Source organism: Podarcis tiliguerta (genome assembly GCF_965153285.1).
Source record: "Podarcis tiliguerta genome assembly, chromosome: 16".
Taxonomy (NCBI): domain Eukaryota; kingdom Metazoa; phylum Chordata; class Lepidosauria; order Squamata; family Lacertidae; genus Podarcis; species Podarcis tiliguerta.
In genome coordinates, this window is record NC_139549.1 from 29,562,385 (window position 1) to 29,577,657 (window position 15,273).

At 49.0% G+C, this 15,273-nt stretch overlaps 1 protein-coding gene across 12 annotated transcripts in view; it reads right to left on the bottom strand.

The window, feature by feature from the left end:
• HIC2 (HIC ZBTB transcriptional repressor 2) overlaps positions 1-9,344 on the bottom strand; it is a 137,151-nt gene extending 127,807 nt beyond the window's left edge. For 2 of the 12 annotated variants that reach the window (XR_014506049.1, XM_083418310.1), the window contains exon 1: positions 8,836-9,344. The gene's annotated coding sequence lies outside the window, so the exon portion shown is untranslated. Of the gene's footprint in view, positions 1-6,470; positions 6,516-7,739; positions 8,011-8,085; positions 8,248-8,835 lie in introns of those variants that run through there. The other 10 variants (XM_083418312.1, XM_083418321.1, XM_083418319.1 and 7 more) reach the window with 9 other exon arrangements.
• Between the last annotated feature and the right edge of the window lie 5,929 nt (positions 9,345-15,273).

Below are 15,273 nucleotides of genomic sequence, written 5' to 3' on the forward strand. Positions count from 1 at the left end.
TGGAATGGCCAACAGTTTGGGAATTGTTCCAAACACATCGGGAGGGCTCTTTATCCCCTGGGAATGACAGCTAAAGAATCCCTGACCGATGGCTACAGGGCTCTCTTAAGCAAAGGATCTAGGAGTCTTGGTTGACCACAAACTTGACATGAGCCAACAGTGTGACGCGGCAGCTAAAAAAGCCAATGCAATTCTGGGCTGCATCAATAGGAGTATAGCATCTAGATCAAGGGAAGTAATAGTGCCACTGTATTCTGCTCTGGTCAGACCTCACCTGGAGTACTGTGTCCAGTTCTGGGCACCACAGTTCAAGAAGGACACTGACAAACTGGAACGTGTCCAGAGGAGGGCAACCAAAATGGTCAAAGGCCTGGAAACGATGCCTTATGAGGAACGGCTAAGGGAGCTGGGCATGTTTAGCCTGGAGAAGAGGAGGTTAAGGGGTGATATGATAGCCATGTTCAAATATATAAAAGGATGTCTCATAGAGGAGGGAGAAAGGTTGTTTTCTGCTGCTCCAGAGAAGCGGGCACGGAGCAATGGATCCAAACTACAAGAAAGAAGATTCCACCTAAACATTAGGAAGAACTTCCTGACAGTAAGAGCCGTTCGACAGTGGTGCCAAGGAGTGTGGTGGAGTCTCCTTCTTTGGAGGTCTTTAAACAGAGGCTTGACAACCATATGTCAGGAGTGCTCTGATGGTGTTTCCTGCTTGGCAGGGGGTTGGACTCGATGGCCCTTGTGGTCTCTTCCAACTCTATGATTCTATGATTCTATATACTGCACCAGGGTGCAAAGATCCGCCCAGTGCCCACCCCCCGCCCAGGTTGCCCAGTCCCAGGTGCGCAGGAGGGCAGAGGTGGCCGGCTGCCTCAGCATCTCGCTGGCTCAGTCACCCCCAAACTCGTGACACAGGGCGATGGGCAGGCTCTTCCCCGGACTCAACTCTCGGGCCCCGGACTCTTGGCCTGGCGTTCTGAGAGCCCGGCACCCTGGTGCCCCGCACCCCTATCGCCTATGGGTAAGATGGCCATGGATGGCTACCCAAGCTCTGTTTCACAAGCTACAATGAAGGGGCCTCTGCCACCTTCCAAGGGAGTCTGTTCCACTGCCGAACAGCTCCTACCGCCAGAAAGTTTAGTCTGAATTCCCTCTCTTGCAATTTGAATCCACTGATTCGGGTCCTACCATCCGGAGCAGGAGAAAACAAGCTTGCTCTTGTCTTCCATGTGACAGTCCTTCGGGTATCTGAAGATGGCTATCGTATCCCTTGCCCGGTCTTCCTCTTTTTCCCCCAGGCTAAACACACCCAATTCCTTCAACCGTTCCTCATAAGGCTTGGTTTCCAGACCCTCGATCATCTTGGTTGCCCTCCTCTGCACACGTTCCAGCATGTCTGAAACTGTGGTGTCCGGAAATGGCCACAATAGTAACTCCAGGTGTGTTAAGTTTGTGGTCTACTTCACTCTGCCTAAAAACACGGAAAGCAGTTATACTGGCCTCACTTCACAAAGCGTCCTGTTAAGATTACCATGGACAAAATGTGCTCCCAATACTTCACAAGTGCTTAAAATAAAACGCTTTTTCTGAATGCATTTTTGGGGAAGCAGAGATCTATTAAGTTAAGAAGGGAGACAGGGTGCAAATTCATAACATTCGGTACTTCCTCTCTGGTCTTTTCTCTCAATTTCTCATTCTTCCTAAGATCAAGAGGGTGAGGCTGTTCTCAAGTACAGTGGTACCTCAGGTTAAGTACTTAATTCGTTCCGGAGGTCCGTTTTTAACCTAAAACTGTTCTCAACCTGAAGCACCACTTTAGCTAATGGGGCCTCCTACTGCCGCCGCGCCAATGGAGCACGATTTCTGTTCTTATCCTGAAGCAAAGTTCTTAACCTGAAGCACTTTTTCTGGGTTAGCGGAGTCTGTAACCTGAAGCGTATGTAACCCGAGGTACCACTGTACAGCTTTAGCAGGACAAGGGAAGAAAAGCTGAACATTTCCACCACCCCAAGAAAAAAAATCATGGTCACCAGAATCAAACTTTTTTAAAAAACGCAAATGATAGGACATCCAGAATTCTTCCCAGGACCACCTTGAGGTGCATCGTTTTAAATGTCTCCCCTTCGTGCAGTGAGTGAGAACCTCTCCCTTCCTTCCCGCCCCCCCCCCCCAAAACCAGGGCAAAACAAAATAAAACAAACCAGAACACCTGAATCAAACGCTCCCAACAAGTTGAGTTCCTAGCTCAAAACCTCCCTGATGCAAATATCATCCAAGTCCTCCTCAGGTCAAGAAAATCTGAGGCCTAGGACAGGCCTGAGAGCAGTCATCTCAATAATGCAAAGCGGGGGGGGGGGGGGAGGACACACACTCCTCCCCCCCCCCCGGGCGACTTCTGCTTCTCCAAACAGCTGACTGCAAGTGCACGGCTGGGCGCTGTTTATTAACAAAATGAGAAATCTGATATATGGAAAGAAAACACTGGGTGAGGATTAATCCTGGATTGCAGTTTGTAGCCAACTATGGGCCTCTGTCCAAACGCAGGCGAAGAAGCACGGATGCTTATTCCACCTGTCACCGCAGGTACAGCTACCAAGGCGTGGGGGGGGGCGGATTTCTCTCTCGCTTTTTAAAGTAATAATAAATTGACAGGACTTTTAAAGAGCTGAGTCTTGCTGGCCTCTGCTCATGTTCCTTTTCCTTCCTCTTTCTAACAGAGCCCAGCAGTGAGAAAAGAGCGGGCGGCCGTGTCTCCTTGCAGGGGGGGTGATCTAATACGTGGCCAAGATGCCCATTGTAAGCCACATCAAAAAGGATCCCAGAGATGCCACGTCGGTTATAAGGTTCGATGAAGGGCTGCTTTTGCAGGGAAGACCGAATAGGTTTTGGAAATCTCTTGGAAGTTTGTAAGCACAGGGAAGGGAGAAGAAAAAAGGGGGGGGAGAGAAAGAGGGGAGCATGGAGGTACAGTGGTACCTCGGATTAAGAACTTAATTCGTTCCAGAGGTCCGTTCTTAACCTGAAACTGTTCTTAACCTGAGGTACCACTTTAGCTAATGCCCCCCCCCCGCTGCCGCCGCATGATTTCTGTTCTCATCCTGAAGCAAAGTTCTTAACCCGAGGTACTACTTCCGGGTTAGCGGAGTCTGTAACCTGAAGCGTCTGTAACCCGAGGTACCACTGTATGGTATCCATTTCAAGACTTTCTTTACCATAGTAACTGTGGTACAATGACATGAAATATCTGCGTTATAGGACAAATTGTGGAATAGCAGCCGTATCAGCTCACGGAACGAAAGTGGGCCTTCAAACCCACACGGACAAAAGTGGACCAGGCCTGAGGCCCACCTAGCACAGCATCCTATTCTCAAAAGCGACCAATGGGAAGCCAGCAAGCAGGACCCGGCTGCAGCATCCCTCTCACTCACCTGAGATTCCCAGCAAAAGGTATTCCGATGCACAAAGCAGAACAGAACCTTGGTCCTCTGCGAATCTGTCTAATCCCCTTTTAAAGCCGTCCCAATTGGTGGCCATCGCTGCCTCTCGTCACAGCGAATTCCACCGGTTTAAACTACGGCCTGAGTGAAGGACTGGGTCTCTTTTGTTTGCCCAGAAAGCTCCCATCGGCCGCAGCATGCAAGGCCCAATGGTGGGGCATGATGGGAGTTGTAGTCTGGCAACATCTGGAGAGACATAGGTGTCCCTGCTCATGATGCTCAGGAAAGCTAACTAATAAACCACGCAGGCAATTTGCTACCATTTTAGAATGCTAGTATCGGAAGAAGCCTGTCCAGGGGGGGGGGGGGGGGTCCTAGGTCCAGTTAGGGCAGGATTTGGCCGCAGAAACTGCCACACAGGTATAAACAGCAGCCGCTTCAGTCTGCAGAGTCTCCTACATCGAAGTTGTGAAGACACAATATCCAGTATTCTTCCGAAGCTTTTGGGGCCTGTGGGCACGTTTGCAAAACAGGGGGGATGTTGTGCAGAAAGCTCCACCAGATTGCAAAACCGCATGTGCTGTGCGTTAGAACCGCTCACATGCTAAGCTGCCCCCAAGAAGGCGGGCACTGGGCCAAATGCCACTATCTGCAAAAAATCTGGCTGGGTTGACTCAATCCATGCCTTCCTATTACAACACACAGGGCTTTATCAAAGCACCAACAGGCAATCCTCAAACCTCTCTTTGAACAACCTGAGTGGTACCGACCGCCACTTTTCTCCTTTAGCCGAGTCAAGCCCTGGAAAGGGTTTCCATACGATTACGATTTAAAAATTCCCCGGTTTTATAGCCAGGCTTGGATTTCTCCGTAAGCAATTCAACAGCTGAGCCCTGTTAATTTTTTCGCCGCAGAGCCCAACGGAGGCGGCATGTCCAGCGATGCTGAAATGCAAGACCCCCCCTCCCCCCACTTCTTCAGACCCCATTGAGCTTAGACTGTCACAGCCTGCATAATGGCTGAATCACAAATGCAATGCGTTTCCGCCTCTCCCCCCCCCTTAAAAAAAAAAAAAAACTTTCCAAGACAACATCTGCTCTGGAGTTGTTGAAACCTACTCGCCCTAAGCAGGCGAGGGGTCTTAAGCTGCGAGGAAACCAGAAGCACCAGCCTTAAGAAAGCAGGAGATTCCTGATTAACACAACAAGCAAATTAAAGGGGCGAAGTCAGACCCAACTGTAGAAAAAGAAATACACGTGGGCTTGCCTTACAGAAAAAATAAAAAATAAGACTCTCTTCTGAATTGGCAAACCCCTACTGAAGAGATCTCCCATTAATATGCCAGGGCTTTCAAAGGAACCATCTGCCGATGCAAAATTGGGATTTCATTTTGCAACAGCGAAAAGGAAAATAAAGACCATCCATAGGATCAAATGTCTTATTTTTTTCCCATGCCAGTGATCAGAACAATGCTGTTTGTGCACTGCCCCCCGCCCCCTAAGAAAACCGGTAATAGGCCATTTCTGTTTTTTTAGAGAGTTTACCACCAGCTTCCTCAAATTGCCTCACCTTGCTGGCCTTTTTGTTTGCTTTCCTATAAATAAAAAAACCACCAAAAAAACCTTCAGCGGCATTGTAGGAAAATTTCTGGAACTGCAGCACCCAGGGTTAGGCGTAAATCCATTTCAGCTTTCTGCCCCCACCCATCTAAAACCCTGGCCAAACAATTACAGAGCACCCACCCACCTCCCAGGTCTGAGGCTTCCCTTATCACACAGTTGCTTCTGCTAAACTATCCAGGGCTGACAGACAGGACAGGAGCTTTATCACGGGATAGCTTAAAGCTTCAGGCATCTATATAACACACTTTTCAGGTATCTGTAACAAGTTTCCCAGCCCGAATCATTCAGCAAAGCAGCAGCAGCCTACACAGATTAAGAACTTGACGCTGTTTCTTTTACCTGGGTGCTATTCTCTACAGGGAATTCCTTTTTAAAAAGAGAGAGAACTAAAAATTTATTTGCATGTTTACGTCTTGGGAAGTTTGAAAAAGGCATGCAAAATCCAGATCTCTTCCAACACAGAAAAGTTGCCGCTTCTGGGTTTGTTTTTTTAAGAAGTAGGTGCATCTGAAAAGGTGAGCTATCGCATAGGAAGAATGACTTGCATCCCCCTTAAGGACTGTCAAGATTAAAAACTCGCCCTCTTTTTTGACGCACGTCACTTTTCCAAAACAGAATGACAGCACAACTTCAAACATGTATTTCGTTGCACCAGTCCACTTAAGAGAATGCATTTCTGGTGCGTGTGTGCGGAATGAATTTGGATCCCAATGGAACGAGAGATTTATGCCCTGGAGAGAACATATGAACAAATGTAAAGGGGTTTATTCTCAAATTTATTTTGGATCCCCAGTTGGTGAGATGACATGACGGAAGCAGGTGGTGGCACTGCTGGGATTTTTTTAAAAGAAAAGAAAAAAGAAACACTAACTTCTGAACCTACTTAATACCATCTGTAGATCCCAGTGAAATCAACTTGATTTAGGTTCAGGTATCTTTAAAAAAAAAAATTTTTTTTAAAGGATAACCGCTATGTATTCTGTTTCGGAACTCAGAAGTCTCTTTTTAAAAAAAGGAATTCAACCTGAGCACTGTTGCAATTCAAGACTGGGTAGAAAGCATCAAAGTAGCGAACAACAGTTATGGGAATAAGTCAATTTCCCCTCATGTCACTGACCGCACGTGGAATTGCAACAGCACAATTCTAAAGAGCCAATTATGACGCCTGATGGAAGTTTGGCTCTGGGGAAAAAAACAACCCAAATCTTTTGTTCGAAATAAGCCGTTTCCTTTCCTTTCCACCACTCATTATTCACACAACTATCTCCCCACTCTTAATGAAAACGTGTTTTATCTTCCGTAAAAACACAAAAAAACAAGAAATGCTTGGCGGTCAAAACAAGAGTTCTGTGTTTCCAAAGGGCTTCCCCCACCACCTTAACTTTCCCCCCCCTCCCCAACTCCCCCCCACCTGCCTTCAAACCAACATCACCTTTTGCCAAGCATCTCTCAGTGTACAAATTTTTAAGGCTGAATTCTCTATGCGAAATAATGCACCCTTCCTTCCAATGTCCAAAACACAATTCACAGAGTGGCCTAAGTGACACGACAGTCCCAGGAAACATTTTTATTTCCTTTCAAGGGGGGGGGGATAAGAATTTTTAATAGTTGGGTTTTCCCCCCAAAAAATCTTAAGGGCAAAGTTCAAAACACCTCCCCAACCAATGGCACAACAGTCATCCTGAGTAAAATGGCTAAAAGGAACCAGCTGGTATCTCTGATAAAGGGAAAAAACTGTACTGTGGGGGGGGGGGGGAGACTAAGGCGCAGGCACCCTCTTCTGCCCTCCCTGGTGCACCCATGTCAACCTGGGAGAAATTAAAAACAAGAGGACTTCAAGCCTCTTCCCCTTCCCTTCTTCCATAAGTTCCCATTTAAAGGGTCCCTAAACCAAGATTCTCAGCAAGATCCAAATGGGCGACTTTCATTTGCAAATATCAGCCATCCAGTTAGAGAGGGAGAGAGCCTTTTTCCATGCAGAGAGAAACACACATTTCATTCATCAATAGCATCAAAAGTGACTAAAACTGCGCGCACACACAGAGAAAGAAATGCCATTTCTCCACCAAGCAGCAAACTCAGTGAAAGCTTTCTGGTTGGAAATTCACAAACTTCGGGTTTCCCTTTTGCCTTTTGAAATACACATCACGCATATATACTGAAGTCCTTACTTTAAGACTATTCCTCAATTGTTTCTTTTTCCCGGGATTGGGGGGGGGGGGGTATTGAAGAGAGGCTATTCAATCCGGGGAGGGGACTCCCGGGCAGCATGAAAGTAACGCATTGCTGAATCGTATGCGTCTTTCAGAGAGAGTATTCTTAAAGCAGCACATTTCAGAAAAAGGAAGAAGGGAAATCTATAGATTCCAGAAAGGGATTCGAGGCTGCAAGGCTGGCAGCGGCGGCGGCGCTGCTGCTGCTGCGGGAACCCCAAGAGTCCGCCCGGGGAAGGCAAGCCTCCGGTTTCTAGTCCCTTTGAATTTCGCAGCAGCAGCAACAAAAGCCCCCAGATCTTAACAACGCCCCACAGCGCCTGTGTCTCTTTCGCTCTCAATGGAGATGGAGGGGAAAGGAAGGAGGGGGGGGAAAGGCGCAAGCGATGTGGCAAAAGTTCAAACGCAGCTTGAAAGAGGGGCTCGGCCCGAGGGGGAAGAAAGGGAGGTCGTGGGGATGGGGTCACCTTTCCGTCGCCATCGAGGGGGGCTCCGCGGATCGCTTCGGCGAGGAGACCGGAGGGGTGGAGGAAGGGTCCAGCCTGAGCCACGGCCATGCCACGCCGGGTCTCTCCAGCGCCCCCCTCCGCAAGCCTTTCCTCCGGGTCCCCCCCCCCACTCCAAACCAACCAACCAACCAACCTCCCCCCACCCCGGTTGCAGGAGGAAAGGCTCGCTCCTGCCACAAACGCAAGCCTATGCAAAATGCAACGCCCCCCTGGCGCTCGCTTTTTCCATGTGCGCCCCCCACCCACCCTCGCGCGCGCGCGCGCACACCCCCCTCTCTCAAAATAATTGCTTAGCTGCACCCACCTCCAAGAGTGGGAATCAATGAGGGGGGGAGGGGAGAGCCGTCCATCAGAGGCCCCCACCCCTTCGCCCAGGGCTTGTCCAACGCGGAGGCAGCGGCGGCAGCTGCAGCAGCTTGGCTAATGCCCCCTTCCCTCCCTCCCTCCCTCCCTCTCTCTTCTACCCCGCCCCCTCCTCCTCCTCCTCCTCCCCCTCCCCCCGGGAGGCATGGGCTCAGCCATAGGGCAGAGCAATGCAAAACACCCCACACACACACACAAAGAGGGAAGGAAGAGGAGAGGGAGCCGAGCAAAGTTTGCAAAGCGAGCGGCCACGACGAGTTGCGAGGGCTCTCGTTTGCAATAGCGCACTTCGCAAAAATTAAAACGGAGGGGGGGGGGAATAATGCAAAAAAAAAAAAAGAGGCACGTTAATATTCTATATATATGTGTATATATGTATTGCACACGCCGGGGGTTCTGTTGTTGGGCTGCACGCCGGCGGTGCAATTGAGGAGCCGCTGCAAAATGCCATCGCGGCTCCTCTCCGACGCGCACAGCGCGGAGTCCGCTCGCCCTTCCTTTGTGTGGGCTCCCCGCGCGGACTTGGGGGGCGGGCTTTGCATGCAGCGCAGCGCCAGGCAAACCCGGGCAACGGCGGCGGCGGTCCGGCCAGCGCCGCACACGTGTGCGCGCATCCGCACGGGCATGCATACACACCCCCTGCCGGGAGCGCGGCGGAGCCCCGGAGTCCCCCGCTCGGGCGGCCGCTTACCTTTTCGCCGGCATGCTTGGGGCCAGGGGGTTTTCCCGGGAGGGTCCCCCGTCGCAGCCACCTCTTCCACCACCTTCTCCGCCGCCGCCTCCTCGCTCCTCGCCTGTCCTCCCGGCTTATAGCAGCCCGTTCCTTATCTCACAGCCTTCCTCTCAGCGCCATCTTGTAAGCTGGTGACGTTGGGAGCCGCTCACCCCTGACCCACATTTGAATATAAGCCAAAATGGGCAAGGGAGGAGGAAAAAAAAAAGGGAGAGAGAGAAGGGGAAGGGGTGTGCGCGGAGGGGAAACGTGGAATGGGGGGAAGGAAGGCGCAAGAGCCGCTGAAGGAGGAGAAAGGAACGAGCCTTGCCACGGCTCTCCGCCTTCTGCAACTTCGGGGGGTCAGCCTTTGCATTTGTTTATTGCTATCATTTTTGCTATTTGGGGGCGATGCGTCTTGCAAAAGCTGCAAGGGGCTGCGCGGGCAGGGGGAGGTCCCCTCTCACCTTTTGAACGCGCCCAGAAACACGCGCGCACACCCTCGCCGCCCGCTTCCCACCACACCCCCTTGCCAGTTGCGCGCCGGCATCTGGAGAGCGGAGCGGAGTGCGGCGCTGGCTAAGCGGGCGCGCGTGTCTTCTCCGCGCGCGGAGGGAAAGTGGGGCTCCTCGGTCGGTCATTCATTCCTTTTTAATTCGAACTCCCCCCTCGCCCCCAATTCCCATATTTTCTGCCTGTGGTAGATGGAATGCAAAAGGAAGGCGCGCCATAGTTGCGCGAGCGAACCTTTTGGATCGTGCGTTTTTTTGGATGCAAGTTTTCTTTTGGGGAGGGTGGGTGTCTTGGAAGCACCCACACCTGTGAATAAGGGGTGGGGGAATTCCGATTGTGGGCTGCCCGCTGTGTTTTTGGAGCTTCGTATGTGTTTATGCGTCTTGGCAGATGTTGCGGGTTTGGGATATATTTGCACACCCGCGTAAATGCACGCGCAACGATTGGTTTTTGACGCGCGCAAGTTCTGGAGGACAAGGAGGGCAGTGGTCCTGAAAGCACTTAAGGGCAGCGACGCTCCTGTGGATTATGCTGGGGGGAGGGATGAGCTTTGTTTAAAGTTGTTCCGAGATAAGGTCCCCTTTTCTCCCCGTTTCCCGAGAGTGAACCAGCGCAGGGGAATTCTGTGCCTGTCTGCTGGGAAGTAAATCCAATGGCGGTTGCTTTCAGCGAGACTTGCTCTCGGGTAAAAGTGGAAAGGCTGGCCGCCTAAGCACTTTCAATCGCCTATGAAAAGCAAAGATGTGTTGGTCCATAAGGAAACTTGAAACTTCTAAGGCTGCAAGCCTAACCCCACTTACTTGGGAGTGAGCCCCGTTGAATTCAGTGGGGCATGGCTCAGAGTAGACCTGGTGAGGGCTTTGCAGACAAGCCTTGATGATCATCCAAAATGCCAAGCTGGCAACTTCTCCAGAACCCTTTTGTGCTGAATTGGGAAGAAATACAGCTCCAAAGCCCTGCAGTTCAATAAAATTCACATTTTACTAACTTTCATCTACTGTTTGGTAGGATAGGGGAGCGCAGAGAAGTAACCTCTTTTGTGGAATGGCTGTGCTGGCTGGGTCTGGTGGAGTTTCCAGCTTCTGGAGAGAAAAAACTAGGTTGCTGCCATAGAACGTGCCATGTTTTGAGTCAACCATGCATAGGATTTGTGCCGCAGTTGTGGCAGAACCTTTCGGGGCGACCCCTTCACCAGATACATGAAGTACTGCCCTCGGTGGACAGATACCTGCACAGGGGCTTTATCAAATTCACTAATAGGGAGCTAACTCATCCCGAGTGGGTATGTAACCAAAACCTCATCTGTGCACGAGAGGGATGTTATTAGCAGATCTGGGGGAACCCCAAGATTTGCAGACTTACAGCAAACAGACACACCTTAATCGTAAGGGAGGGGCAACAAAGCACAGCTGAATGAGGAGTTGCGTGGCCACTGAATACGGGGAGGGAGTGGCAGAAAAGCAGGGGAAGGGATGGAATGGAGTGTTCCTGAAAAGGGCATGCCTCCTTTCATATGGGGGTGGAAGGATCTGGCCATTTGTTGTTCTCTGTTCCTCAAACTTCTTCCTTCTCCACTCCCCTTGGGGCAAGATGGTCCTTCAGGTAGAAGCATCAGTCACTGCCTGGTGGTACAAAGCCAAAACAGAGACCAATATGCTACTGTCATGCTGCTGACTCCCAACGTGACAGAGGCTTTACTAGCTGAATTTGCTCAGAAATACCGTATTTTTCGCTCTGTAGGACGCACCTTGTTTTAGAGGGGGAGAACAAGGGGGAAAAATCTCCCCCTCTCAGCTCAGTGCCCCTTCAGCGAAGCGACAGGAGAAACGGAGCCCCTTCCATTTCTCCTCCCGCTTCGCTGAAAGGGTGCTGCGCTGCTCTCCCTCTCTGCTGAAGCCAGGAGAGTCTTGCTCTCCTAGCTTCAGGAAAAGGAACCCGAAGTCTCTGGAGTGCAGCGGGACCTCCTGCTGTGCTCCGGAGGCTCCAGGCTTCAGCGAAAGCAACGCGAAGCCTCCGGAGCGCGGAGGGAGCGCTCCCTCTGCGCTTCGGAGGCTTCGTGTTGCTATCGCTGAAGCCAAGGAGCCTGCATTCGCTCCATAGGGCACGCACACATTTCCCCTTAATTTTTGGAGAGGAAAAAGTGCATCCTATAGAGCAAAAAATACGGTAGGTGTTGAGTTTAGTGGGACATCTCTCCCCTTCCTGCAAGTGCACTTAGAGGAAGCAATATAGCCTAGCGGGTAGGGTGTCTGCTTTGAATGCCAAAGTTCCCAGGTTCACTCAGTGGCATCTCCCACTTGCTTGCCTGAAACCCTGGAGAGATGCTGCTGCTCACTGTAGACAAGACTGCACTAGATGGACCGGTTTGTTCATTGCTGGTTTCCAAGGACGACATCGCACTGTTTTCTAGCCAATCACATTTGTCTGCGTGGTGACATCACTGAGGGCAAACAAGCAAGGGCAGTGGCTATCCCAAGGTGGACTGTCCCAAATACCTTGGAAACACATAGCAGCTGGGATGACATCATGACGCGACGCAGCCAATCAGATTTGGCAATGGGCCAACATCCCAGGTAGCAATGGTTAAGTTATTCAGGATGAAGCCCGTGTCTCCCAGACAGGTGAAAGCATTCAGAAGCAATTGCAGAAGGCCCTCTACAGGGTGGTATTTTTTCAACACCTCACCCCACTTTATCTCAGCTGTAGTTTTAATTGTTATATTTCACTGGTGCTTTTTTTTTTAAAGTATTTGAAATTTGCAGCCTGCCTCCTCCTCCTCCTCCTTACTATGGCCTCTTAGAAGGGTTATAAATTTTTAGAAAATAGTAATGTCTGGCCAGCTCAGTTAACCTTGTCTGCCAGTAACTTTGCTTTGATTGTTAACTTAAGAGTTAAGAGTTCAAAGTTTTAGACTCAGAGGTCTCTCATTCCAATCTAAAGGGCTTGGCCAGACAAATAGAGATAAGAGGGACCCAGCAAAGTGTCAGAAGAGACCCGACCTTTCGTCTTCTCCCTGCTCACAAAAAGAGAAGGAGGCTGCAGATGTGGCAGCAATGGTCAAGCAGAGCCTGTATTCACACAAACGTTTATTCCATTCCATTATTCCATCTCCATGTTATATTTGAGCATTCGCACTTGGGACAAAAGCCACGTCCCGAAAACCAAGGGAATATAGTGCGTGTTTTGTGCTTGCTTCTGAGTTACCTCAGGTTACATACGCTTCAGGTTACATACACTTCAGGTTACAGACTCCGCTAACCCAGAAATAGTGCTTCAGGTTAAGAACTTTGCTTCAGGATGAGAACAGAAATCAGGCTCCGGCGGCGCGGCCCCATTAGCTAAAGTGGTGCTTCAGGTTAAGAACAGTTTCAGGTTAAGAACGGACCTCTGGAACAAATTACCGTATTTTTTGCTCTGTAAGACTCACTTTTTCCCTCCTAAAATGTAAGGGGAAATGTGTGTGCGTCTTATGGAGCGAATGCAGGCTGCACAGCTATCCCAGAAGCCAGAACAGCAAGAGGGATCGCTGCTTTCGCTGCGCAGCGATCCCTCTTGCTGTTCTGGCTTCTGGGATTCAGAATATATTTTTTTCTTGTTTTCCTCCTCCAAAAACTAGGTGTGTCTTGTCGTCTAGTGCGTCTTATAGAGTGAAAAATACGGTGAGTACTTAACCCGAGGTACCACAGTATTTGATTCCAGGGGGCAGGGAGCAATTTGCAGCCCCCCTCAAGCCAAAAAATTGTGGAAGTAAAGTGACAAAATTTGGGCATACAGTTCTTTCCTGCTGTTATCATGGGGGAATAGGAACTTGCATGTGTGGAAAGGCAGCAGGGGCCAAGAGGAAGTAGCAGCATTGTCCAATGATTTCTGTTGTTGTGACACAACACGGCCACTGATGTGAATGAAATTTAGCGCATCATGCTGGTATATCGGTCAAAAAGCCACAGCTCCATAATGCAACAGGCTCTGCAGTGGGAAAGGAATGTTAGGAAGCGAGACAGAAGCAGTAACATTATAATAAAGAAAATGATAGCAATATTCCCCATATCTGGGGACATCCTGAGAGTACAAAAGGCAGGGAAATAATAGATAGGGATTGATCCAAGACATTTGCCCACATTCCCAGGAATTGCTGGATGAAAATTATTTTTTTTTAAAAAAAAAAATATTTTTTATTAATTTTCAAACATAATAATTGTCATACATTCCACAAAATTTCTTCTCGTATACAATCTTTTTGGACTTCCATCAGCACCTCTGAAGATCTTCCATTTTTATAATTTATTCTGCATTTCTTAAATTCATATTGCCTTAATTATCCTAACTAATGTTATCCTTTTCATTCAATAAAGCAGCAATTCCAATTATTTACCTTACAAAACTTCTTGTAAACCTACAAATGTAATCTGGTCATCACAACTACTTTTCAAATAGTCTGTAAATTTACGCCAATCTTCTGTGAATCTGTGGTCCCGCCGGTTTCGAATTCCTCCCGTTAGTTTATCTAGTTCTGCATAGTCCATCAGTTTCAACATCCAGTCTTCTTTCATCGGTAATTCTTCTTGCTTCCAATTTTGTGCCAATAATATTCTTGCTGCCATCATTGCATATAGAAACAGCTTACAGTCACTTCTAATTATATCATCTCCAACAATGCCTAGTAAAAATGCTTCTGATTTTTTAATAAACGTATATTTCAACATTTTTTTCATCTCATTATATATCATTTCCCAGAAGTTTTTTACCTTTCAATACTCTGTGCCAAGTGTGGCAAAATCGGCCCTCCAGATGTTCTGGGACTACAACTCCCATCATCCCTAGCTAACAGGACCAGTAGTGGTCGGGGATGATGGGATTTGTAGTTCCAAAACATCTGGAGGGCCGAATTTGCCTATGCCTGCTCTTTGCTGTGTATAGATGGGAGAATCTGGCCCTGCCTGCACAATACATGTAAAAGGACTGCTGTGCTACTTTAAACAACCATGGCTGCCCCCAAAGCATCCTAGGAACTGTAATTCATTACAGTTGCTGAGAGTCGTTAGGGGAACCATTTTCAAAGAGCTCAGGAAGAGGGATTGATCATTGTAAACCACTTGGGGAAGTTTGGGCCATGGTTGCGTTTTCTGTCCTAGGAAAGGCTTGGCCCTTTGAATTTCTGCCTGCCACACCACTGTTAAAAGAGCCCTTTTGTCCCCCCCCCCCCCCCCCCGTGGCAAATCCAAACCATGGAAAGAACACACATTTTGTGAGTTGCAAGCAAATTGTGTTACTTGAGCTCATTCCTCAATTGGTCTTAGGCAGGGAATACAGTGCATGGCCAGCAGGCGTGGAATATCAAATGGTGGTGTGTTTGTGTAACAAAAGAGCTTTAAGGTTTACAGCAGGGTTTTGCAAACTTGGGTGTCCAGCTGTTTTTGGACTACAACTCCCATCATCCCTGACTACTGTTTCTGCTAGCTAGGGATTGTTGTTGTTGTTATCATTATTATAACCTGGAGGTCTGAGGGCGGTTCACAGAACAAAATCAAAATATATAACCACAAAATATATAACCAAAATAAAAACAACAACCCAATAACACCCCCCAAAAAACCTCCGCATTTTAAAAGGGCATGTTGTTGTTGTTTCGTTTAGTCGTTTAGTCATGTCCGACTCTTCATGGACCCATGGACCAGAGCACGCCAGGCACCTCCACTGCCTCCCGCAGTTTGGTCAAACTCATGCTGGTAGCTTCAAGAACACTGTCCAACCATCTCGTCCTCTGTCATCCCCTTCTCCTTGTGCCCCCCATCTTTCCCAACATCCGGGTCTTTTCCAGGGAGTCTTCTCTTCTCATGAGGTGGCCAAAGTATTGGAGCCTCAGCTTCACGATCTGTCCTTCCAGTGAGCACTCAGGGCTGATTT